Source organism: Rhinolophus ferrumequinum, chromosome 5 (assembly GCF_004115265.2).
Source record: "Rhinolophus ferrumequinum isolate MPI-CBG mRhiFer1 chromosome 5, mRhiFer1_v1.p, whole genome shotgun sequence".
Taxonomy (NCBI): Eukaryota; Metazoa; Chordata; class Mammalia; order Chiroptera; family Rhinolophidae; genus Rhinolophus; species Rhinolophus ferrumequinum.
In genome coordinates, this window is record NC_046288.1 from 58,117,896 (window position 1) to 58,142,143 (window position 24,248).

The following is a 24,248-nucleotide window of genomic DNA, read 5'->3' on the forward strand; positions in this document are numbered from 1 at the left end:
CAGTCCCATCTTGTGACTTTAGCTGCTGTTTGTGGCCGAAGGCCTCAAAATGCAGTTGGCAGGATGCCTTGTGAAGTAGCAACTCCACATCCCTGCGAGCACGGGCTGCATATCTGTGTCAGAGTTGTTGGCAATGTGATGTGTTAGATGAAAGTTCCCTGCAGCCATTCATTTTCAGTAACTAACACAATTTTGAGTGCATCTAAAAACATCTCTAGACCAGTCTGGTCTTCCCCTCATTTCTTCCCGCCAGGCCTTTCGGCTCCCTTCCGGCCATGAACTTTACTTTTCTAGTGGCTCAGTTCTCATCCCAAGATCTGTAAGTTTACAGTAAAACTTTCTCTCGGGTGAATTTTTTTTTCTAATTCCAAGGCTGATCTAAAAGTAGCTGTTCATTAAATTAAAAAAAGAATCATTTATTCAAGAAGTTTTGAGTACCTATTATATGCTAAGCACGACTGAGGATTATAGTGGTGAATGAGACAGATAAAGTCTCTGTCTTCATAGAGGGAAGAGAAGATAATCAAAATCTTGTAGGGAAGCCAGATAATCAAAAGATAAAAATGTTTATAAAATGTCAGATTCTTCTAAATGCCACACAAAAATCAAGCAAGATAATAGTTTATACTATGGTGATGAGAGATGGGTAGAGGAGGTTGCTATACTCCCAAGTTCCAAAAATGGAAAACCAGACCTGCATGTGCTCACCAACTTAAAAGATTTGATTTAACTTTAATTACATTTTTCATTATCTAGACATGTTATAAAACATAAACTAGTTGGACAGAAGATAACATAAGGTGTTAATGGCTTTCAAAGGTCTTTTCCTAAACGACTGAGTTGTGGACAGTTCCTTTTAAGCACCACCAGGTGGTGCTATTAATATTTGGTGTATTTTTTCTATGTCACAGCTCTTAAGGTTTTGTTTTGTTTTTTCTTTTTATAATAAATGCACAGTTACTAACTACAATGAAATATATCTAAATAATTTTTCTGGTAAAATTGCAGTGTTTTACGTGAGGAAAAAAATTGTACCTTGTACTAGATTTAAAATGCTTTTGGAGATACTAGACTAAAAGGTCACACAGCCTGACAGCAAGCCTGCCAAGCATTATTAACATCAGCAGAGGTTAAGTAAATGAGAGAAAGAGAGAGTAAATTAGGATAGATTTGAAGCAAACCAGTCTTTGATTTTATCACAGGATTCTCCAGGATGGGTGCTAAAATACTTCGAATTGCCAAGTGGTTTAGTGAAGAGGAACTCCAGCTAGAGGGAAAGGAAGGATGCAGAATTAGCCAGGGGAAGCTGTTATTTTGTGAGGCATAGCTGACGGTTGCCGTCAGCCCAGTGGGGAGCACTACAGCAGAGCCTGCCTGTCAGAGGAGTATGTTGGATGGAAATGGCTAGACCGTTGTCCCACTGCCTTGTCAGGTCTTTGGCCACCTTGCAATTATTAGCATGATCTTGGCTAGAAGCTGAGGTGCATCCTGACAAAACTAACAACGTGCTGTCAGCGAGCCCCGCTTCTTGCAGCTCGACAGTGAGTCCAACGGGATCTGAGCCACACATCTCTGCTACAGATTATAAAGAAAACATTCTTTTACAGGATTAAAGTGAGAGGAAATCCTATATATCTTGCTTATAAAAGAAAGATTAGACTATATTGTTAATGTTTGTTTGAATTGAGAAGTGTGAGGTAACAGGTTCTCAGTAAATGGTGTGTTTCTAAAGTGTAAAGCTGGAATAAAGACTATTTTCCCATTTTGCTAGTAAGTAAATTGACATTCATTTGCTACACAGCTTGAACTAAAACCCAGGTCTTCTGCATAGCAGGCTAATTGTTTCCATCATGTGCTATTTTCTGGTACAGAAGATCACTTCTTGAATGTAGTAATAAGTGTACACTTACTTATAAAAGACAATGCCAGATGATGGGTACATCAGTGAGCAAGAAAAAGACAACCTCTGCCCATGAGGAATTTCTAATCTGGTGAATCTACACAAACAGGCCAGTTCTCTTTGCTATAAGAGACCATGGGAGGAGCCCTGAAACCCAGGTTTGGGAAGAGGTAAGGCTTCCATTTGTTTTTGGAATCTTGGGCTACTAATCTGCCTACAAGTTTCGAGTACCAATATACTTTTTCCAAAATTTCTTTTGTTTTTCTTTGTTTTATTTATGTACCAAGACTTAATTGCATTTAGAGAAACTCACTCAAGCAATCTTAAAGAGGGTTGGCTGTTAGGATACTAGAGTATCATGGGGATTAGGTGTACTGGAATTGAGAACTTGGTACTGTAAGGTCTCTTGTTTATTTCTGACTTCTTCTGTGGGTCTGCTTCATGCTGTTCTCCCCATAAAACTGATCACTTTTATCACTCTGGGTCAGAGTGATGGGAATCATGGCAGCCAGCCTATCTTGATCATTACATTCAACAGCTTCAACCACTCTAGAGGAAATTACCTCGATTTGATAAAATTGTAATGGCACTTTCTTGAATGGAAACTCCTACATCTTCCCTCAGCTTTGCCTATCCCTCCCTACACACCACCACCCCCAGCCCTCCTGCACCCAGTCGTCGAGCTACCTCCTTGCAAGGTTACCCAAAGTCCAGTTGTTACCAAGTTTATAGAATTTAGTTTAAATAATTTGTTATGAAGTATGTGAGACAATACAAATCTTAATTTCATTATCCATGATGAGGTCCTCTGACTTCTGTTGAACCTGCCACTGATGGGAATCTTTTTACCTCTCGAGGTGAATTCCATCTTCAGATCTCTGTGTCTTTTAGAAAGCTATTTCCTATTTGCTTTAGCTCATTGATTTCAGGTCCATCCCTTCTGTCTAGATCTAGACATACATAACTACTACGTAATGAAAGCCAACATTTCAAATATTAAAACCCTTTCAGGAGCCTCCATTTTTTCCAGGCTTACCATTTCTAGCTTTTCAGACTCAGAAACATGGGGTCTGATTCCTTTATGATCATCCTCTCACTGCAGTGTCTATATTCCTTCAAAAATAAGTTTCCCGAAAGATTCTGTCCTGCTTTTGGGATGCTTATACTGAGATTGACATAGCCATTTTGGTGGCTACACACTTCTCCAAAGCTGTGCTTAGGAGCGCATCCTCAGGAGGGCATGTCTCACCTCATTCTCAGCTTTCACAGACTCACGTTAAACCTGGTAACCTCGAGGCATAGCTGGTTCTCCCCGGTCATCAGAATCTGAGGGTTGAAATGGATCTCAAAGACAAGCAGGTTCCAACTCATTTATCCAGATGAGGAAACTGAAGCCCAGAGAGGTGGGGTGTGTTGCTCTGGGCACACAGCTTTGTCAGAGGTAGGAAACCAAGTCTCCTGACTGCCAGTGCTGAGCACTGTCCTGCACACTCTTATACACATTGTGCTCTGATCACTCAAAAGGTTAAATCGGAGATTCTTCAGGAAAATTCTTAAAGAAATATCTTTTTTTTCCTCCCTCTGAAGTCCAGTAAAATTTTTTTTTTTTTCAAATAACTCTAAGGGATCCATGGAAATTTTTACTCCAGTACATCTCAGCTTCCTGACATCAATGCTATTCTGCTTACGGTATGTCCCATCTTAATGTTAGCGCCCTTCTCCCCACTGCACTGTTTCCTGCACAGCTAAATATTCTGGTCCTTTAGAACCTTGTCCAATTTAAATAAACATAATAGTCACATATTTCTAATAAGAGCACAATTGCCTATTCCTTGAGACAAATCATATGCTGATATCAGGGTTCAGCAAAGGTCACTACAGATCTAGAGGGACAATACCACGAGCCACTAGGACCTGACACTTGGGACCAATCAGCTTTGGGTTCATATCCCAACTCTGCCAATTACTAGCTGTGTCACCATGGACAATTATTTAGATCCTCTGAGCCTCATTTTCCTCTTAGTAAAATGCAGCTAACTGCCTACCTCATAGGATGTCCTGAGAATTAAATGAGGTGCTGCACAGCCTCCAGAACATAGTGCTCCAGAAATGTTAGCTCTGAACTTATCTTTTCTTGGTTTCCCCTTCACACTGTAGTTTTATTTAATGCATGATTATACGTTCTCCCCTGGGGATCGGAGTGGTGGAAATGGGCACACGTAGGCATATGTGATAAATACAGTTGAAGCATGGTATGTCTGCTTTTAGATATATGTCCACTTAAAGTGTTTTATGATTGATGTATCCATTGCAAGGTGGAAACAGTTTCTGTGCAGCATGTGACATGACGCCACTGCTCCACTGAAGACCAAGGAGCCGCCTTTGGTTAATGGATGGCATCTCGTCTTTCTAAAGCCCGTTTCTTCAGATGCCCGCTGTCAAGGATGAAACTTCACAAAGGCCATTAAGTGCTTATGTTGGCAATCGCTGCACCTCAGAAAAAGAGTTTCCTATTGACAGCACAGTGTGGGTGCCAGTCTAAACACAGCCCTCAAGGTCTGACCAGGTTAATAGGTTGGAACAGCTGTAATTCAGAGTCCCCAAACTGCCATCCTACTTTGATACGACAGGAAATTATCTAACAATTTTAAGCCCACATAGCAAATGTACCGTATCTTTGCAAAACATGGCACTTTATATAACATATTTCAACTTTGAAAAGTGCCTTTACATCTGTTATTTAATCTTAACAACAAGGCCAACCATCTTCCAGGTCTCTTACTGTCAGAGGAAATGGCGGGCTTAGTCCACAACGGAAGGTGCTGTGCTGGGTACTTGGTCCCTATTACTTCCAATCCTCACAACTATTCATTCTAGTAGATAGCATGGTCTCCATTTCACAGGGATAGGCTGGGATTGAAGTAAAGTGTGCCTGGCTCACAATCCCTTGAGCTTTCTGCAAGGACATCATGTGCTTTTTGTCTTATATCCTAATTTATGGTCTAAAAGCCAGTCTCTTCCGTGGTTAGAGAGTGGGTGGATACTTTGAGAGGCAGGGTAGTGCCCAGAAGGGGACATGAGGAGAGCTGATTGGGTTGCTGGTAATGTTTCCTGATCTGGGCACTACGTAGATGGGTGTGTGCACTGAAAGGAAGTGCATTGAGCTGTGCATTTATGATGTGATCACTTCTATGAATCTTGTATTTCAATACAAAATTTTTGTAAGCCGGTTTTTCTTTTCAAAGTGTGAGCTCTTTACTTATCCCCAGAATCTAACCGTGTGCCTGTTCGCTGCAGTAGACAAAATGAGCTCATTTGCATTTTGCTCATTTACGATGGAGAAAGGAGAGCCAAATTCACAGAATCAGGGCAAGTCTAAACACAGTCTTCTAAGAGTGTTGCTTAATTTTTTGGGTCATGGACCAACTGAGGATTTGATTCAATTATGATAAAAAGAATAATCATTAAAACGTATACTTTCTATATCAAAAATGTGCCAAACTCCCTATCTATCTATCTATATCTATCTGTCTATCTATCTATCTATCTATCTATCTATCTATCTATCTATCTCATTTCATCTGTGCCATAACACTCTGAGGTGGACATTATGATTCTTATTTTATGGATGTGGGAACCAAATCTCAGAGAGATAAGCAACTTAACTAAGATCACACACTCCGGAATGTTCAATCCAAGACGCAGACCCAAGTTTTCCTGGCGCCCAAACACATTCCCTTATCTACTGGGCGCTGCTTATCTAGATACGCTTGCCAAGAGAATGGACTCCTTTCCCTCTTCCTCACGGCCTCCAATACACACACACACACACACACACACACACACACACACACACACATTCCTGTTATTTCAAGGAATGCATGAACCTCCTAAAGTACATCATCCATAGGCACTTTTTAGGAACACTTTCAGGTTGAAAAAATGACAGGAAATTTTTTCAAAAAGGACTGGACTATGGAAAAACACTCAGATCATTAGTTTAATGAAATTGTAGTTTTGATATCTTACATTCCTTTGTTTCCCCTGTAAAACTTGATACATGTCATTTTTCATATTAACACTTTATTATATAATATGTAATACAATCAAAGGGATATATGAAAGAGACATGTAAATTGGGAAGCATATAAAATGAATTAAATCTTGTGAACCAATAATCCAACATAAGAATTAAAATGTTACAAGTACCACTGAGCATATCTTTGTGTTTTATCCATTCCCTTGCCTTCCTTCTAGAGGTAGCCACTGCTCTGAATTTTGTGGTGAGCATTTCTTTGCTTTTTAAAATAATAGTTTTACCACATTTTTATGACTATTTAAATAATATGTAATTTAGTCCTGCTTGTTTTTGAGTTACTGTTTAACACATTGATAATTAAAATTATGTACGGAATCTTTCACTATGATCATAATTTTAAAAATCTATTTTCAGTTGAGGTCTATCCCGATGGGGCTTTTTCTGTAGACTTACATCATCGGAAATGCCTCATAGCGTCAAGATGTGGTTTCCTTTACTCTCAGATCTATGTGTTAGATCTGTGGGAAGGAACTACAAGATAGAGCTGCTATTATGAAAGATCTAATAGTCAACAAATTTTTTTATTTTAGGTATTGGTGCATCCCAACAATCTATTTTGGGGTGTGACAGCTTAGGAGCAAATATGATTTGAAGTTATCCATGGTTAGACAGTGTGTGAAATTGAAAGCTAGGCAGATCCACCTACTCTGACCACCTAAACGTGTGGGACAGTTTTGAACTATGTCCATATTCAAGTGGAGATCACAGAAGCCCAACTAAAAGAACTGTGGACTGACTGACATGACAACTGTGGATTGAGCAAAAGTTCTTTATAAAAGGGCTGTCTTGAAGATGAAGGCTCAAAGTCAGGAGGAACTAAGGCTGTGGCATCATAATGTGAAATTCCTTAAATAAAAATGTGTTAACTTTAAATAATTTTGCCTATGCTACACATAAAAAAGACCCTTTGCACTTTTAAAAATATATATTTTCAGTTTTATAAAATTTTATTTTCATATCTTTCTGGTGAATTGATGGTTTCATCGTTATGTAGTGACCCTCTTCATATTTGATAGTGATTTGTTTTGTCTCAAAGCCTATGTAGTCTCCTGTTAAGGGGGCTAACTCAACCTTTTGTAGGTTAGGATTTGTCATGTATATTTTTCTATCATTTTCTTTCAAACTTTCTTTGTTCTTAGGTTTTAGGGGTGTCTCTTATGTATCTGATGAAGTTTTATTTGTGTTTTACTCTGACAATCTTTGTTTTTTAATGAGCAAGTTTAGTCTATTTTCAGGAATTGTGATTATTACATATTTATACTTTTCTATATCTCATCACTTTGTACTATTAGGTTGGTGCAAAAGTAATTGCAGTTTAAAAGGTTAAAAATAATTGCAAAAACTGCAATTACTTTTGCACCAACCTAATATTTATCTCACTTTCTTAATGCTTCTTTTTCCTCCTTTCTCACCTTTTTTGGGTTGATAGAATTTCTTTCTTTCTTTTTTTAATCCTTAAATGGCAGATAGCGTTTTCCAAAGATGGTTGCAACAATAGCTCTTGTCCTACTTGTTTTATATAGAGTGACTTTGCCACACTCCCCATCTAAAGGTGGAAAGGATTTCTCTAGGGTTTCCAGGCGGGAAGTCCCACCTGTTCTCAGGAATTTTTTTTGCTTTCCCATTCCGGAATCCTGAGACAAATTGGTCAGGAAATTGGGAAAATCGGCTCCTTGAACCCAGGTGGTTGGTAGTATTGGCCGTCACTTTGTGGAAACGATTCATCTTGGAGAACAGAAAACAGTTTATATCTCAGGATTCGGGAACGGGAAAGCGGAAAAAATTCCTGAGAATGGGTGGGAATTCCCTCCTGGAAACCCTAGATTTCTCTAACCCTTGCAGCATTTTTGTTCGACAGAAGATGGCAGAAGTGACCCTGTGCCAGTGCTGAGCACAGTTTTTCACTGGCCTGGCAGCTTTTGTCTCTTTCCTCTTATGCTGGCTCTTGGAACCCAGCTGCAAGAACTCGAGAAGCCCAAGCCGCATAGAAAAGCCACGTCTGGCTGCTCCTGTCAACACCAGCTGAGCCCTGAGCTGGCCGCCACTATCAACAGCCAGTCCTGTGAGTGAGGCCTTGTGGACAATAAATAGCTGCCATCTGATTGTACCCGCATGAGATACCCCAAAGGAGAACTGCCCACTGAGCCCAGTCGGCCTTGAAAGGCTTCGGAAATGTTAATAAACTTGCTTTTAGGTGCTAGGTTTTGGGATGGCTTATTATGCAGCAATAAATAACTGCGATGGAAATGTGGCATTGGCTTTGGGACTGAGTGATGAATGGAAACTGACAGGTCTTGAGGAGATGGAGAATGCAAGCTAGAGGGGTTTCGAGAAGACCACAGGTAACAGTCAACAGGCCCTCAGAGAAGTGTTGATGAGAGCTTGAAGACAGTGAGGAAAATGACCTTGGAGGCTGAAGAAAAGGGACCCTTGTGACGTAAAGGCAGCAAGTTTGCCAACACTGCCGCCTATAGTAACGTGGACAGTAAAAAGGGCACTAAGAACTCATGGATCCCCCTGGCAGATTTCCAGGCAGAAAGTGTGAACCGCCTTCTTCTAGCTGCATATAATGAAATGTGAGAAGACAGAGATGAACCAAAAAAGGAATTGCTCAGTTTTTGAGCTGGGTTTAGAGAAACAGAACCCAGAACAGTCTTTCCAGGTAGCAAATAAAAGCTGGTGTATTTAAAACATAGTTTACCCAAGAAATGTTTCTCATGTATTCTTTTTAAAAGATTTTGTTGTTAAATTGGTGATTAAAAATGTAGTCTTTAGTATACCGTCTCTCTGTGTCTAACTCATAATTCTCATTTTTAGTTGCACTGCACCTTTTCAATTGACAAAAACCTTTCATGTGTACATTACCTCAATTCTGACAATCCTGCTGTTAGGCATGTAGGAAAGCTATGATTAGTCCATAGTGTAAATAATGGCAACAACCACAGTCATCCTTCCACCTTTTCCTCCAATTTTGGGGGTCCTACCGGGAGCACCCTGTTATGCTTTAGATAGGTGATCGCTCATCTTTATAGCGGAGTATTATGATTCACAATTTAAGGATGAAGGCTATTAAGCCAGAGAGGTAACTTAACCAAGAAACAGCTAGCAGGGGTGGAACCTCAATTCGAACATTAGTTTGACTTCAAATCCAAACTCCCAGTTTACCATTTTCCCTGAGAAGAGCAAGTAGCAATTTTAAACCAGAAAGTGTCTTCAATATGTGCGGTATTTTTAGCTTATAAAATTTCATACTTGTCTGTTTCACAGTCAATTTTTTTCAGACTTACTATATGTGAACTATAATTTTGACAACTTGTCTTACTTTCTCCATTTCTTCTAGTTAGCAATATACAATATTATAATAAGCTTCTTCATTTGTGAAGTAAATGGATCAGATGATCTGTAACACTTCTTTCCCCTTTGATATTCCTTTTCTCTTTTTAAAATTTTTGACACGTGGTTTTTCTAATCATTGTCTGTAGAGTTAGGAATGAATTCCACTTGACCAGCAGATGGGGCCCTTGATCATTGAATAGGCAGAAGCATTTACTGAGAGCCTCCCAGGCACCAGGCCTAGACACAGTCCTGTTGCTGCTGCTTCAGATTTATATAATTATGTTCTTAGGCCTATCTCAAATTATTGTTTTTACATGTGGTAAAGATTTCCAGGGAACTCTTACTATTTACCAAGAAGAAATTTCTTGGGGCTGCCAGTTAGCTCAGTTGGTTAGGGCGCAGTGCTCTTAACAAGGTTGCCGGTTTGATCCACACATGGGTCACTGTGAGCTGCGCCTTCCACAACTAGATTGAGACAACTACTTGCCTTGAAGCTGATGGGTCCTGGAAAAACACACTTAAATAAATAAAAGTAAAAAAAAAAAGAAGAAGAAGAAGAAATTTCTCCATGTGGAAAACCGGATTCAGTGATTACTGAGACGTCTCCCAATGTTTAAATGCCACGATTTGAGGCCCAGAGTTAAATCCCCAACTCTCCTGTTAAGGAGCTGATATATCTGATCCTCTGTGGCCTTCAAATACCTCCCAGGAACTCAGAAGCTGGGAAATGCATCTTTTTAAGGCTACACTGATCATATATAGGAATGAAGCCATGGAGAGAGTTCAAGAATATTTTCAATTGATGCATACCTTTTTGATACTTAATAACTTTTATCAGTAAATACATACTAATAATAATGCCATCTTTTTTTCCCCCGAGGTACCAACTAAATGATGCTTCAAAACAGGAAAAAGAAAAATCCAGATGTTTCTGAAACTTTGTTTTCTCTTTGTTTCTCTCAGAGCTCTCTTATGGCTTTTCAATATCAAGATCAAGTATTTTTATTTCATAAACAGCCTTGTTCATTGCAGGGTGGTGGTTATATTGTACTTGCACATTTCTGAGTAAGAGCTGTCTCAAGATAGAAGTGCACTTCAGCTGGTGATACCACTTATCCCTGTTCAACAATCAAATCATAGGTCTGCCAGATCTTTCAATCACTTCCCAAAGGTAGACCAGGACAAACGACTAGTTCTTCCATTTTCTCAGCTTGGAATGTGTCCTCACGAAAGGTCACATCCCTCTTGCTGTAGGCCTCTTCTAGGAGGTAAGGGAGGTTGAGTCACCTTTGCAGATCTTCACAACAAGCTCATCATATGTCTGGACCACGTGGTTCGGTGTCCTCTGCCCCGGGCCATGCCTGGTCAGCACTTGAAGAAGAGCAGACAGATGTACCCAAAAATGCTGAAGAGTGACTCTGTCTCTGGGTCTTTTTGGTCTAACATATGAGAATTTGCTTTTTCTCTCCCCTGTCCCCCGAACCCCCCAAATGTCACATAACCTGGTTGTTACTAAAGTCAAACTTTAATGAGGAAATTGCCTCTATATCAAGAAGGTCTGTTGTTTTCCTTGTCATTCAAATTCACCGTGGAGCTCTTCCTCTGAGCCTGTTAATCAGTATTTCTGAACAGACAGGGAGTAAATAAGGAAAAGTGCTGATGCACCAGCCTTAGCACAGCATTCCATACTCCAGGACTTTTAACTTTTTAAACCCCTGATTCTTGTCCTCCGGAGGATTTTCTTTGAGTGTGGAAAGCTTTGTTAGGTATTAAACATAGCTAATGTTTACTGATGGCATACTGTGCGCCGGGCATTGTTGCCAGTACTCCTATGTCATCTCACGCACCCTCACACTGCTGTGAGGTAGTACTGTTAGTCCCATTTTGTACATGAGGAACCTGAGGTTCAGAGAGCTCAAGTCACTTGGCAAAAGTTGCACAGACACGAGGTGATGGACCTACAGTCTGGATCCAGAGTCGCTGCTCTTAACACGATGGAGTGTTCCAGGTACATGTCCTTATTTGACCTCACAGGAATAGGAACCTTTTATTTTTTATACAGAAGAATCAACTAGATTGGAAATTGCTTGAGTTCAGGGTCTGATTCTGTTTCTTATTTACTTCTGTACAAGATTTTCTGCACCATAGCTCAAGTTTATATTCGTATTCACCTGCTGTAGCACTTATTACATTTTACCAGTGTAGTCTCACTCATTTGCATCTGAGAAGTAGGCATAGAACTTCGCATATAATAGGAGCTTGACTTATGTTTTGGGACTTACGTAGAAATAACATTGGGGGAATGCTTTAAACTTTATAAAATACATTGCTCGACTTATTACTAATTACAGATATTTAACACAGCCTTTAATTTGCTGGAATTTGGAATGTTTTTATACACGTTTTCTTTGAAAGCATGTTAGTTTAATCCTACACAAATTCTGTGTACCAGGTTACATGTAAGTGGCTTACTTCCTTTTCATAATGCAGCTTTTTGCATGTCATTTAACTAAACTCAGGCATGAGAACAGAGTAAGTCAAGGAATTTGCTCACATAGGTTGTTCATGGCTTCAGCAATGAGATGAACTAAGAAAAATGCAAATGAGAGCACTCTGATTAAACTAGCAGAAGATTCCCATAATTGAGGTAATTAGTCATCTTGGATTATAAATCAAGAAACTGTAAATGTAGCACTGAAAGTTTGGGGACAACAACTCCAATCCAGGTGGTCTAAGTGTAGTCTGGAGACTTGCCCACTTGTGCTGTGGCTGGTCTGCAGCTGGGTCAGGAATAAAAGTGGGGGAGGATCGGACTGGCCCAGGAAAAGGAACACCCCTAAACCATTTGGCAAGGTTTCTCCTGTCCATCCCAGACAGAGGGGCCCTTTGGCCAGTAGACTTGAATACTGAACTGTTTGGCAGGATGATTGCAGTAAAGGAAAAAAAGTGCCTCCAACTCTTATTGGAGAGACATTTTTAGGATCACCTAATCACTGAAAACCTCCATCTGACAGTACCCTGATTGCACCTAGTATGTCCCTCATTACACCTCCCAGCTTCTTTCCTAGCTAAATCTTTGCACTTCATTTAAAACAGCATGCATGAGCACAGCCATGTCCTTCCAGGGAGAAAATTAGTTTCTCTACTTTCCCTCCGTATCCCACGCCACGAAGGATCACAAATGTTTAATCTATGCAACTAGTGTCACGGGCACTGTAAGTTAGGTTGGAATAGTATTTCACAACTAAATAACAGGACGGTTCCCTTAGCACAGTACTCACCAGGCAACTGGGACTTGAGCCCCCTTGGATTTCCCTTTTATCTCTCTTAAAGTACTAAGGCCCACTGTGATTTGGGATTTTGGTTCATTGCTGCGTGCTTCCTTTCCCCTGCTAGCGCTCTAAGCTCCTTGAGGAGGCACCCGTGGTACCCACTCTGCTGTACGCTGCTTAGAGCTGTGCTCATGGGAGGGGCTCAGCAAATCTCAGGTAAAGGTTACTTTTATGATTTGCTTATCTGTTCACTTTTATTATGGAAATTTTGAACACAGGCAAAAGAAGAGTGAATAGGTTAGCTTACCCGCTGTTCAGCTTCACCTATTATACACTCATGGCCAATCTTGTTTCATCAATGCCCACTGCTACGGCCTCACTCCCATCCCAGATTAATTTGAAGTGAATCCCAGCTAATATTTATCTAGAAACAAATATTTTTGAATATTTAAATGTATTAGGGTATAGCTATTAGGCCGGAACTACCATATTCATTTGAGATTCCATAAACATCCGTCACATTTTACAAATTGTTCTGAAAAAGAAGTCGTATTATATAAGTCCAGCTCAAATACAATGATTCTGCTCCTATTTAAATTCTATCACTATTCTTCTCTTGACATGTTTACCTGTGACGAAAGTATTCCTGCCCAACTATAATACTTTTGCCTCCATCCACTTGTGTTCTTAACCGAGACAGACCCGAAGGTTTGTCCTCTGAGACAATCTTGGCATGGCAGTTCCGGGAGGCTGCCAGCGGAGTAAACCTGACATTCCTCCTTCAGGACGTCAACGTGGGGCATGTTTTCCCTTATTGCTTATGAAGACCTGATGGGTCATCTTTTGGAAAAACATGAAACGGCTGTCAAAAAGGCCCTTTATGTACAGTAGTTTAGATTACAGCCCCATTGAGCAATCCCTGAGCAGAATCATCTGCTTTAACTTTCTGAGATGCTGCTATTTCATCCGTTCAGCTGAGGTTCCAGGGCTGCCCCGGCAGTTTGGTTCTCTGGATCTGGCAATGGCCCCTGGCCATTTGGGATGCAGTGGTTGCCACACTATTCCCCCTTCTAGTGGGGATAAGAGTTGTGCTGCTGCTGATAGCAGCACAGTTCCAGAGGGAACAATTATTTCATTTACTTGTAAACCTAGTCTGAGTCTGATTCAAATAGGCAGGGGCTGAAAGGAAGGCTTTCTTCCCAGAGCACCCAGGCAGCATGCCAAGAGGCAGTGGGGCACAGTGGCAGAGCACTGGGGTGAGTCGGGTTTGAATCTGCCTCCACCACCTACTCACTGCGTGACCTTGGGCAATGTACTTGACCTCTCGGTACCTCAGTTTTATTACCTGAAACAAGAGGTTATCATAGCACCTATAGGTTGTTAGGGGATTAAATTTACTTGTTCAACAAATATTTAGAGAATGCTACTAATTGTCAAGTTATTCTTTCAGATGCTGGTGATATAACATAAACAACATAACGTAATATATACGTAATATAATGTAAACAACAGAAAGAGCTTGTCCTCATGGAGATTATATTCTAAAGCGGGAGATATGTCCAACCACACAAATGTGTAATGTCAGGTAGACAAGTGCTATGAAGGAAAATGAATGAGCACAAGGGTATGAAGTTACTGGAGGCAAAGCTCTAAACAAACACTAGATGTTGTTATTACTTCTCTAATCTAGGTCTAAGGAGCAACCAGACCCATGGCTTAGCTGAGGAGTAACCAAGATTATTTAAAGACTCTACATGCATGAGTGTATGCTTCAGAGGAAAAGAATGATCATTCATGTCAAATTGTGACTATGTACATGGAAAATGATGTAATCAGATGTTTTTTTAATGGTAGTTGGCAACAGCAGGAGAGGCACTAGAGTCTTAATAAAAGCCACAGAAGCAGGAAGAGGGGAAGGGAACAGAGTAACAGAGTCAAGATGACTAGGTGACCAAGACTCGGGACCTGTTGGACGGCCAGTCTACCATGGTACCCTGAGTGACCACACAAGGCCGTATTTGACTGCTACAAGGCTTTCTGTCTTCATTTCCCTTTGGTACTTTAAAATACCTCCCTATTAACTGAAGTTGAAAGAGCCACATGTCCACTAGATGATGCTGGTTACATATGGCTGTGAACTTTTGCTCCATAGAGCTATGACCAGGAAGGGAAAACAAAGTGCTGAGCAGGGGACATCATTCTTTCCCTCCCCTTTGTTGTTCCTCATCAGGACAAATGCTGGGGAATGTGGTTCAATGACGAATACACTGGGGAATCTGAAAAAAACTGCAACTCGAAGATGTGATAGGTTTTAACACCCCAACAAAGACGTAGGTTTGGAGTTTTGAGTCGTAACCCTTAAAAGCCACTCTGGGGCCTTTTTAAAGGCTAAACTTGGGGTGACTCATGGACTTCTTTAGATATGGGAGAGTGGTCAGGTCAGACCTCCTGGCACTGTCTCTCCTGGATACATAGGCCCTTTGCAACCAAAATGATGAGTGGACAGGGAGCATGGGTCAGAGCAACGCTGCCTGTTTCGGGCCTGGAGAACAGTAAGACTGGCTTGGAAAACGCAGAAAATATGTTGCAAATACTGATTCATTCACTTAATATGTGTTCAAATTAGATCCTGTTGAGAGATGGAGTGACCTAAGTCACCGTGCTCATGGGGGGAGGGCAGTCACCCTCCTAGGGCCTTGGCTCCCTCAGCGGTGGAGAGCATCAAGTCTGGGCAAAAGTAGTCTCTAAAGTTCCAGCTCTAATAGTCTGTGAGTCTAAGGTGGAAAACCTATCAAGCAGGTACTCTGGGTTACTTTATCCTATGGTATCTTATTTAGTCTGATGATCGCCATAGATGGGAACCTAGGGATGGATCAAATGACATGAATGTAAAACATACAAAATTTTGTCAAGAATCAAGTTGTTTTTAATGGGGTCACTGTTCAGCCTCAAGACAAGCAGAAGGTGACTGTTGTTTTGTGTCAGATTGGATAGAGCAGGGATCATTGTGGGTGGGAGAATCTCCTGTAGTTTCCCTTTGCAGCAAGCTCCGTCTCTTTCTTCAAGCTCATTTCTCCCTGCAGACTTTGTTGCTTTCTACTTCATGTTCCCATAACCCGTTGACCATTACTGGGCTTATAGCAGTGTGTTGAATCAGTCTATAAGTCTCTTTTCCCCTCTAGACTTTGATCTCTTCAAAGGCAAGGACTGGGTCTTATTTATTGTTGCATCCATTATTGTACTTGGAATCTTGTAGCTCTATAAATGTTGTTGAATGCTGAATGATATCTTACTTAAATGTTTATGCTCTGCTGACACTGAGAGACAAACTCTAGGAGCAGAAAATCATAATACAGCCAGTTCCTTATGAGTTTAATTAAATCTGAATAGAAATCTTTACCAATTGGATTTGGAACAAAACTAAGAGGCAAAAGCCAAGAAGATTGAGACCTGATAACCTAGTAAAATATTGAAAAAAGACAAAATCCTTTTGGCCTCTGTTGATTAGTTAACAACAATAAACTTGGCAAACTCCTTCTTGTGGAGAGCCTGTCTTCCCTGAACACGCACAAATTCCTGCAGGAAGATTGTTGGCAGCCCATGCTACTGAGGGGTCGAGGTGAAGGTCACCCAGCCAGTACCTCATCAACACGAGAAACCAACAGAGCCCATGGATGCCCTAGTCCACAGCAAAGAGGTGCTTTGGTGCCAGTATTTGAATTTTATTTTCCTAACAATTTGCCAATCACAGCAAACTGATTTACCTGTTTCATTCATCATCTATTCAGCAAATATTTGTATTGAATGCTTATTATTTTCCAGACATTGTTCTAGGCACAGTATAAAACAGGAAACAAAACAGACAAAGAAAATCCCTATCCTCATGGAGCTTACATTCTAGTGTGGAAGACAGATGATAAACAAGTGAGTGAAATATGGTTAAATATGAGAAATGCTAAAGAGGAGAAAAAACCCAGAGAAGGTGAATATGAATTTGGGGGAGAGCTTGCAATTGTTGATAGGTCAACGAAGGCCTCACTGAGAAGGTAACTCTTGAGTAAGGAAAGGGAGGAAGTGAGGGAGCGAGCTGTGAGGCAATTTAGGGAAGAATAGGAAGAGCAAGTATAAAAGTCATAAGGTCGAGTAGGCCTCGTGAGTTCTAGGGGTCCATAAGGAGGCCATGTAGCTGGAGGTGAGTGAGCAAAGGGCAGAGCAGTAGAAGAGAAAATGTCAGAAGACAACACAGGATCATATCATGCTGGGCTTGGTAGGACATAGTAAGGACTTTGCTTTTAATTCAAATGGGATGGGATGTCATTGGAGTGTTTTGAGCGGAAGAATGACTCAACTTGATGTATTTTAACAGGATCAGTTTGGTTGCTGTGGTGAGAATATCTCAAGAACAGTTGCAGGGAGACTAGTTATGAAGAGAGTTGCAGTAATATAGGTGAGAAATGATAGTAGCTCGGACAAGGCTTGGCCTAGTGAGGGTAGGGCTAGAGGTGAGCATATCAAAGGCAGAACAAACAGGGGAGACTAAGTAGAAAAGGGTGAGGAAAACCAGGCAAGGGGGATGCCCTGGAAACCAAGTGCAGAACGTATTTCAGGGAGGACAGGGTGATCCACTGGGTCAAATGTCCCTGCTAGGTCAAGTGAGATGAGGACTGAGAAATAATCAGTAGGTTTAGCAACATGGAGGTCACTGGGGGCCTTGAGAAGAACAGTTTCAGAGATGTGGTAAGGGTGTTGGTATTAGAATGGGAGAAGAGAGATTGGACCAGTGGGTACATGAAATACTTTCAAGGATTTTTGCCAAAAAGGAATGGAAAGAAAATGAGTATTGATCAAAGGGACAAGTAGGGCTTAAAAACTTATTTTAAGCTGGGCAAATTAGCAATATACTTGTAAGCTGAAGGGAATAATTCAGTAGAGAGAGACAAATGGATGATGCAAAGGACAGAGAGGAGAATGGTGGTGCAATGTCTTAAAGCAGGTGACAAAGGATGGCCTTAGCTGGGAGCACAGACAGTTGATCCATCCACAGAAAGTAGAGAGAAGGTATGGTGCTGGGAGCTTGTGGATGTTCTCTTCTGATTGCTTCAATTTCTTCAGCAAATCAGGAGCTGGAGATTTCAGGGAGAATAGAACACGAAGTAGCCGTTTTCTGGCAAAAGGAGGAATTCTCTACATATTAGGAAGTTTTTACTAAATGGAACTAGTTGTAAATGGAGACATGTAAGCATAGGTAGGATAACATTTGTCACTGATGACTTAGGGAGGATTCAAATACCAAATTGAGGATGTAGTGATGGTTAAATATTGCCTTCTCAAGTCTTTAATATTTTCTTTCAGAAACTTAAGGCTGGAAGTCTTAAGTATTATATGTAAAATCGCGGATGTTGTATAGAGATATAAGCATTCACACACACACACATATAAATACATGTAAGTATTTGTATTTATGCATATACATTCTAATTTACATAAGACTTTCAGAATTCCATCTCATCAAACATCAATAAAATACTTAATAAACTCTAAAGATGAAAGCAATCAAATTCACTAAAATCTGAAAATTTAAAATTAAGAATTCTTATATAATAACCTGAGGAGAATGTCTGCTATTTTATAAGCACTGAAAGTCCTCAATAATCTTGCAATAATAACATTTGTACATTCTCAGCACTCAAAGAACTGCTGGGAAATTGCCTCATTAACCTTTATAATACCCTTGTGGGGTCAGCAGCAATTTGATGAGATTTCCATTCTCTATGGTGGACAAATGGAGACAGGGAGATTTGGGAAAAAAAATTGTAGACATAGCTCAAATATAAGTAAATCTTGTGTTGAGTCCTGTGAGAGTCCTCAGTTTAGGGGCATAAGAATGAATTAAAGTCTATTAATCAACTTAAGATGAACCAGTCATTTTAAACTTGTATTACAGATCTCAAGAATAGAAAGTCATCCTAGAAGAAATGATGAGAGCAAAGGGGAAAAAAGAGAAAATTTATTGAGCACTTTCTATTTGGGTCTTTTAAACTGTCTCCAGTTATAGGTGTTAGAGAAGCAAGGACTCATTAGAGAGAGCAAGAAATATATGAATAAAATGAATACTCTGAACAAAAACAGGAATTTCAAAGCTGCTAAAATGAAAGAAAGGAATGAGAATGAAGTGAAACAGAAGAATCACCATATTAAGTATAAAATGGAAGGAAAGGAAAGAGCTCTGAAATTTTGAAATCTGAGAGAAATGAGCTGACTGTAAATCATATGATCTTGAACTGGAGAGTGTGTTTTGGGGGATGAGGTGAAGGAAAGATTTGATAATCTCCTAAAAATAGAATTCCTAATTTGACACCCAAATGGCCTTCTGTTAATAATAAGCGCAGGTAACATTTATTGAGAATTTACCATTTTCAAGGCACCCTTCTTAACACTTTACATGTATTAATTTAATCCTTATCGCATATCTATGAGGGAAGTACTACTATTATACTCATTTTACTGTATGAAGGCATGAAAGTAAAGTAACCTGCCCAAAGTCGGTCCTTGCATGGAGTGGCCTGATAATCTAGGTCAAGAATTTATTACGGATCTGCTAGGATGAGCAGCTACATGTTAGGTCCATAACAAATACCTGTTGAATGAATGAATGAACCACTGAACACCTGACCTGCCACCCTATTCAATGTTAGGGTGAGACCCAGGCGATATTCAAAGCACCCAAGGTCCTAAGTGAGGTAGTCTGCCCTCTCTTTGACCATCTTTTCCTCCTTGTCTTCCTTTAGGATTCTCCTTACCCCAAGTCCCCACTGCTTTCATCCTATCCCCAGCTCCTCTGGTGTTTCATTCACTCACTGAAACCAACTTGTTCTCCAAGTTTAAGTTCTATGATCTACCAACACTCAACCTTCTTCATATTCTCTCCTGAGCTAAAAGTCAATATTGTTAATAATTCAGTCATTAACATCTGCAGTCCAAATTTGTCCACCAGAAACTATTCTCAATTGTTAGGAATCAGGGACAAAAGCAGAGGCCCTGAAAATATGTCTTCAGCTAGGTCATTCCTGGGGCTCCTCCTTTGGTGGTGTTAACCCCACTAGGTCATCATGCTTACATCCTTTGAAGAAGCAAAGCTTAATGAATATCCTGTATATGGAAAACCTGGCAGAGAAGCGTAGCAACTACGCTTCCATAGGTAGGGAACATGCAAAAATGTCAGCCACAAAAACTGACATCCATAGATACACAGATCTTTGCATCCTTTTTTGCACGTCTATGAAAATAATAATAGCCATGATTTGTTGATTGTCTACTATGGCCCAGGAATTCTACTAAGCACCTCCTGTGTATTCTGTCACATATGCTCACAAAGACCCCAAGAGACGCGATAACGGGCTCAAGCACTACGTCAACTAACACAATGAATAAGTAGAGAAACCAGAATTCAGTTCATGCTCTCTAACTCCAAAACTGGTGCTTTTTTGTACTTCAGCTCTGTAACCCAAGTACTTTCTACTTGTGAAAAAGATGGAAACGCGCACGGTCCCAGGCTCTCCAGCACCTCCCCGAGGAAACCTTCACAGCAAATGTTCTTCAGAAAGCCATGAAAGCTTCACTCATCTGTTTCAGTAATTACCACATTTATTTTCTGGAAACTCTTGTAAGTCAAGTCCCACAGGCCCCAGGGAGACACACATTCCTGTTCTGGAGGTCAGGCAAGAGCGTTCGCCGTGGCCCCATTGTAACTTCTTGTCACTGAGGTGACCTGAGCAAACCACTGGAATGCGTCCCTTCTCAGGCCATACCTACCGCCTTGGGTGTGGTGATGATAAGAAAATAGCCACTCAGCACACTCTGTAACGTCCTGAAATTTGAATTTTAATCGTTTGTAGAGAAGTTTCTTCCTGTTTACTCTCTTCCCTTTCTCATCCACTGACCGGGAACTTGATAAAGTGGTTTTTGTTTGTGTTGGTCTCAGATGCTCTTGAATTGTTATCTCACTCCATCTATGAGTTGTAAATCTCCTTCAAAGTAACCCCTTCAGGACAAGGACCCGGTCTTGCTTGTCATACTGGATGCCCAGCACCTAACCCTGTGCCTGGTATACAGTAGAAACTCAATAAATGTCAGGTGAATGAAGGAAAACATCAAACTCCACTACACTGAAGAAAAATGGCAAACTGCCTTAATACTTTCGCCCTAGGGTATTTAGGAATTTTGTAAATACAGATTTCCAGACCTTGCAGTAGATCTGCAGAAACAGGATCTACATGGCAGGAGACTGGGGAATTTTTATTTTTAATAAAAACGCCAGATGCTTTTTCGTATTGGGCGAATTTTTGAAACATGGCCCTGGGATTTTGAATAAATATACTTTTTACCTGGGTCAGTGTCTCAAAGAGTACTTTATTCCCTGTCATTTAACATTCATTTATTGAGCAACTACTACAGCATTTCTGAGTCAGTGTCAAGCATTTTACTTTTTCCTGCTATGTAACATTGGTTACATTGATTCCAGGCTATTTTTCATTTAATTAATTCTTTCACGTATTCATTCATTCAACAAACACATACTCAAAATCCTTCAGATGTCAGTTATGTCCAAATATGTTTGGTTGAAAGAAGAAGTGTTCACTGAAGTTATATCTCTGGGTCCCTGTTCAACTGTTTTCACTTGGTTTGTCAGGCAGTGTAAGGTGGTGGCCAAGAATTGGGGAGGAGGGAGAAGCAGGAAGAGATGTGGCTTGGCCCTTTGTCACTATTACAATACACTTCTGCCATTGGCAGTGGACAGACTCTGAGGGACTGTCCCGATTCCTTTATTGGCCACAAATGTGGTTAGATAAAATATTATGTACCATTGGGGCTTGGTCATTATTGCTTTTTCAATACAGAGATTTTTGAGGGCGATGGTTATAACTCTGAGTGATTTTCTCCTGCTTGTGCAAGAAGTTATTTAATTGCTAAATTATTCTTGCCACTTCACATAAGACCTGGTCTTTACATATGGGATCTTTCTTGCTGGACGGTACTATTCATTAAGCAGAGCTGAAATGCCAGTTGGAATTGTGGGCTTGACCCTCTGCAGTTTTATGTGTTGGGGGTGTTTTATTCATGGATGTCAAAATCAAGTTAAATAGAATAAGTGTGTGGACAAAAAAGCACTTTGTGCTCAAGAGACCTGTCTTTCTTTGGCACTGGGTGTTGCTGTTATCTGAGCCACTTTGGTGACTCTGCAGAAGGATATATCCATCCTGTCTGCTTCCCACTGCTGCCTATACCCCTTCCCTGCCTCAAAACCCCTCACCTTCAGGGTTTCTCATTTTACTGTTTTGACATCAAATAGGAAGAAAGGTTGACAAACCAGCCCCTCAGATATGTGAAGTGTATCCCTTAATATTTATAACTATTGTGTAACCATCATCCCAATTAATACTCAATTAATAACTATTACTCAATTATTATTAATCAATTATTACCATAGTCCAGAGTCTATTCCTCTTCTTCTTCCTTCCTACCTTCCTTCCTTCTTTCCTCCCTTTTTCCCTCCCTCCCTCCCTCTGATAAATTTCTCTTGAGAATCTACTACGTTGGGGGCACTGTGCTAGAGGAAACAGTATAGTTGGGAAACTCTCCAAAGTTGTCTGTGAACCAGGTGTATCAGACTGACCTGGGGTGCTTGGAAGAAAGACTTGAACAAGTCTAAACCTATTTCAACCATGTGACATAGGACAAAGGAATGCATTGTTAGCAAGAGCCCCTGGTCTTCGTGATGTACATTAAGGTTAGAATGGCTACTGGATCAGGAAAGATACAAATTCTGTGACTGAGGAGTTTATCCTTAGTGGAGGTATTTCACTTCCTGAGTTTTAGCTTTCTCAGCTATAAAAACTCCAGGGTCACTGTGATGAATGGAGGTAATTATTGTAAAGCAGTTTCTGGCACATAGCAGGTGCTTAACAGATAGTCATTACTTAAAACTAGATGCCATGGAGAATAAAAATTTTAGTCAGCATAATTCTCACAACCTTTAACTTTTCCTAAAACCTGCCCAACTTTTTGGCAACAATGTATCTCCTTCACATCAGCCTTAGCTGCTCACTGAAATCACCTGGGATGCTGGTTTTTAATATCCTGGCAAGGGGCTCCAGACCAATTGCATCCAAATCTCTGAGGCTGGGATCATGATTTAAAAATTCCCCAGGTAGGGAGGAGATCCAAGATGGCAGAGTAGATAAACACTGTTCTTGCCTCATCCCGTGAACACAAATCAAAATTACAACTAAATTATAGAACAATCAACATGGAGAACCACCTGAAGTCTAGCTGAACAGAAGTTTTACAACGAAAGATATAAAGAAGAGCCACGTCGAGACTGGTAGGAGGCGTGGAGACACAAAATGGGCTGGCCTCAAACCTCCACGTGGTGGATGAAAATTGGGAGGGATACCTTGGCCACGGAGGTTTCCCTCAGAGGAGCAAGAGACCCCAGGCCCACGCCAGCCTCCCCAGCCCAGAGTACTGGTGCCAGGAAGAGGAGCCCCCACAACATCTGGCTGTGAAAAACAGACCATCCGGATGGGAAGGAAGGCTATGGGAAACCCAGACATCCTATTAAAAGGCCCGCGCAGGCACTCACCCTGGGCTCTGGCAGAGGGACGGTGACTCTGGTGACGTCAGGGACATATGAAGAGAGACTGAGTTGTGGAACTTCAGGGTGAGGACTAAAGGAGGCATAGTCCTCATTTTCCCTCTACGGGGCTTTTCTCCCAGGCAGCTGGCAGACGGGAGCCATCTTTCCTGTGTTGAGCCCGCCCCCACAGGCCAAAACTAAATCTGATTGGTCTGGTGAGCTCTGCTGCTCCACCCTGTTGACTCCTTGAGACCCTGCTTCACCTAACTTGCATACCGCCAGAAGCTTTATCAGCTGAACCTTACAGGAGCCAACAGGTGGCAGCAAGCCTCAGAATGTCCTGGCTCTTTGCAGAGCTATACCAGACCTAGTACTGGTGGCAGCCATTCTTGGTTCTGGTAGGAGGCGTGGTCTCTCCCGCTTGCCTCCAGGTACAGCACAGACAGCAACCAACCATGGATCACTTTGTAGCTCCTACCAGGTACTCACTGGCCAGTCACAGGCAGTGGCTGTCCTGGGCCTGCACCAGAACCTTCCCAAGGGGCCCTAGAAGCAACATACTTGGAGATTGGTTTCAGACCACAGCAGAGCACCGCACAATTAGATGCACAAGAGGCACATACAAAGGGCGGTCTCAACAGGCACCAGAGCCCACTGGGGCAAATCCCACTCCATGGGGTATGGCCCTGCACAGCAGCCCATAAGCTGTGGACGTGGCCAAACCCTACAGCCAGTCAGCCTGTTCCCCAATATCCCCAATTGGGGAAAAAAAAAAGAATGTTAGAGTCACTTCTTTAACATGGAAAAATAAAGATCAAAATTATGAATAATAAAATGGCAATAACTACCTATCTCTCAACAATTACTTTCAATGAAAGTGGATTCAATGCTCCAATCAAAAACATAGGGAGGCTGAATGGATGAGAAAACAAAACCCTTACATATGCTGCCGACAAGAGACTCACCCTGGATTGAAAGACACACACAGACTTAAAGCAAAAGGAT

The 24,248-nt window shown here is 41.0% G+C and overlaps 1 non-coding gene across 1 annotated transcript; it reads left to right on the forward strand.

Annotated features, from left to right (window-relative positions):
• The first annotated feature begins 6,352 nt into the window (after positions 1–6,352).
• On the forward strand, positions 6,353–6,483 carry LOC117022716 (small nucleolar RNA SNORA18). The gene has a single exon (XR_004423116.1). It is a non-coding gene; the product is annotated as a small nucleolar RNA SNORA18 (small nucleolar RNA).
• Positions 6,484–24,248: the final 17,765 nt, after the last annotated feature.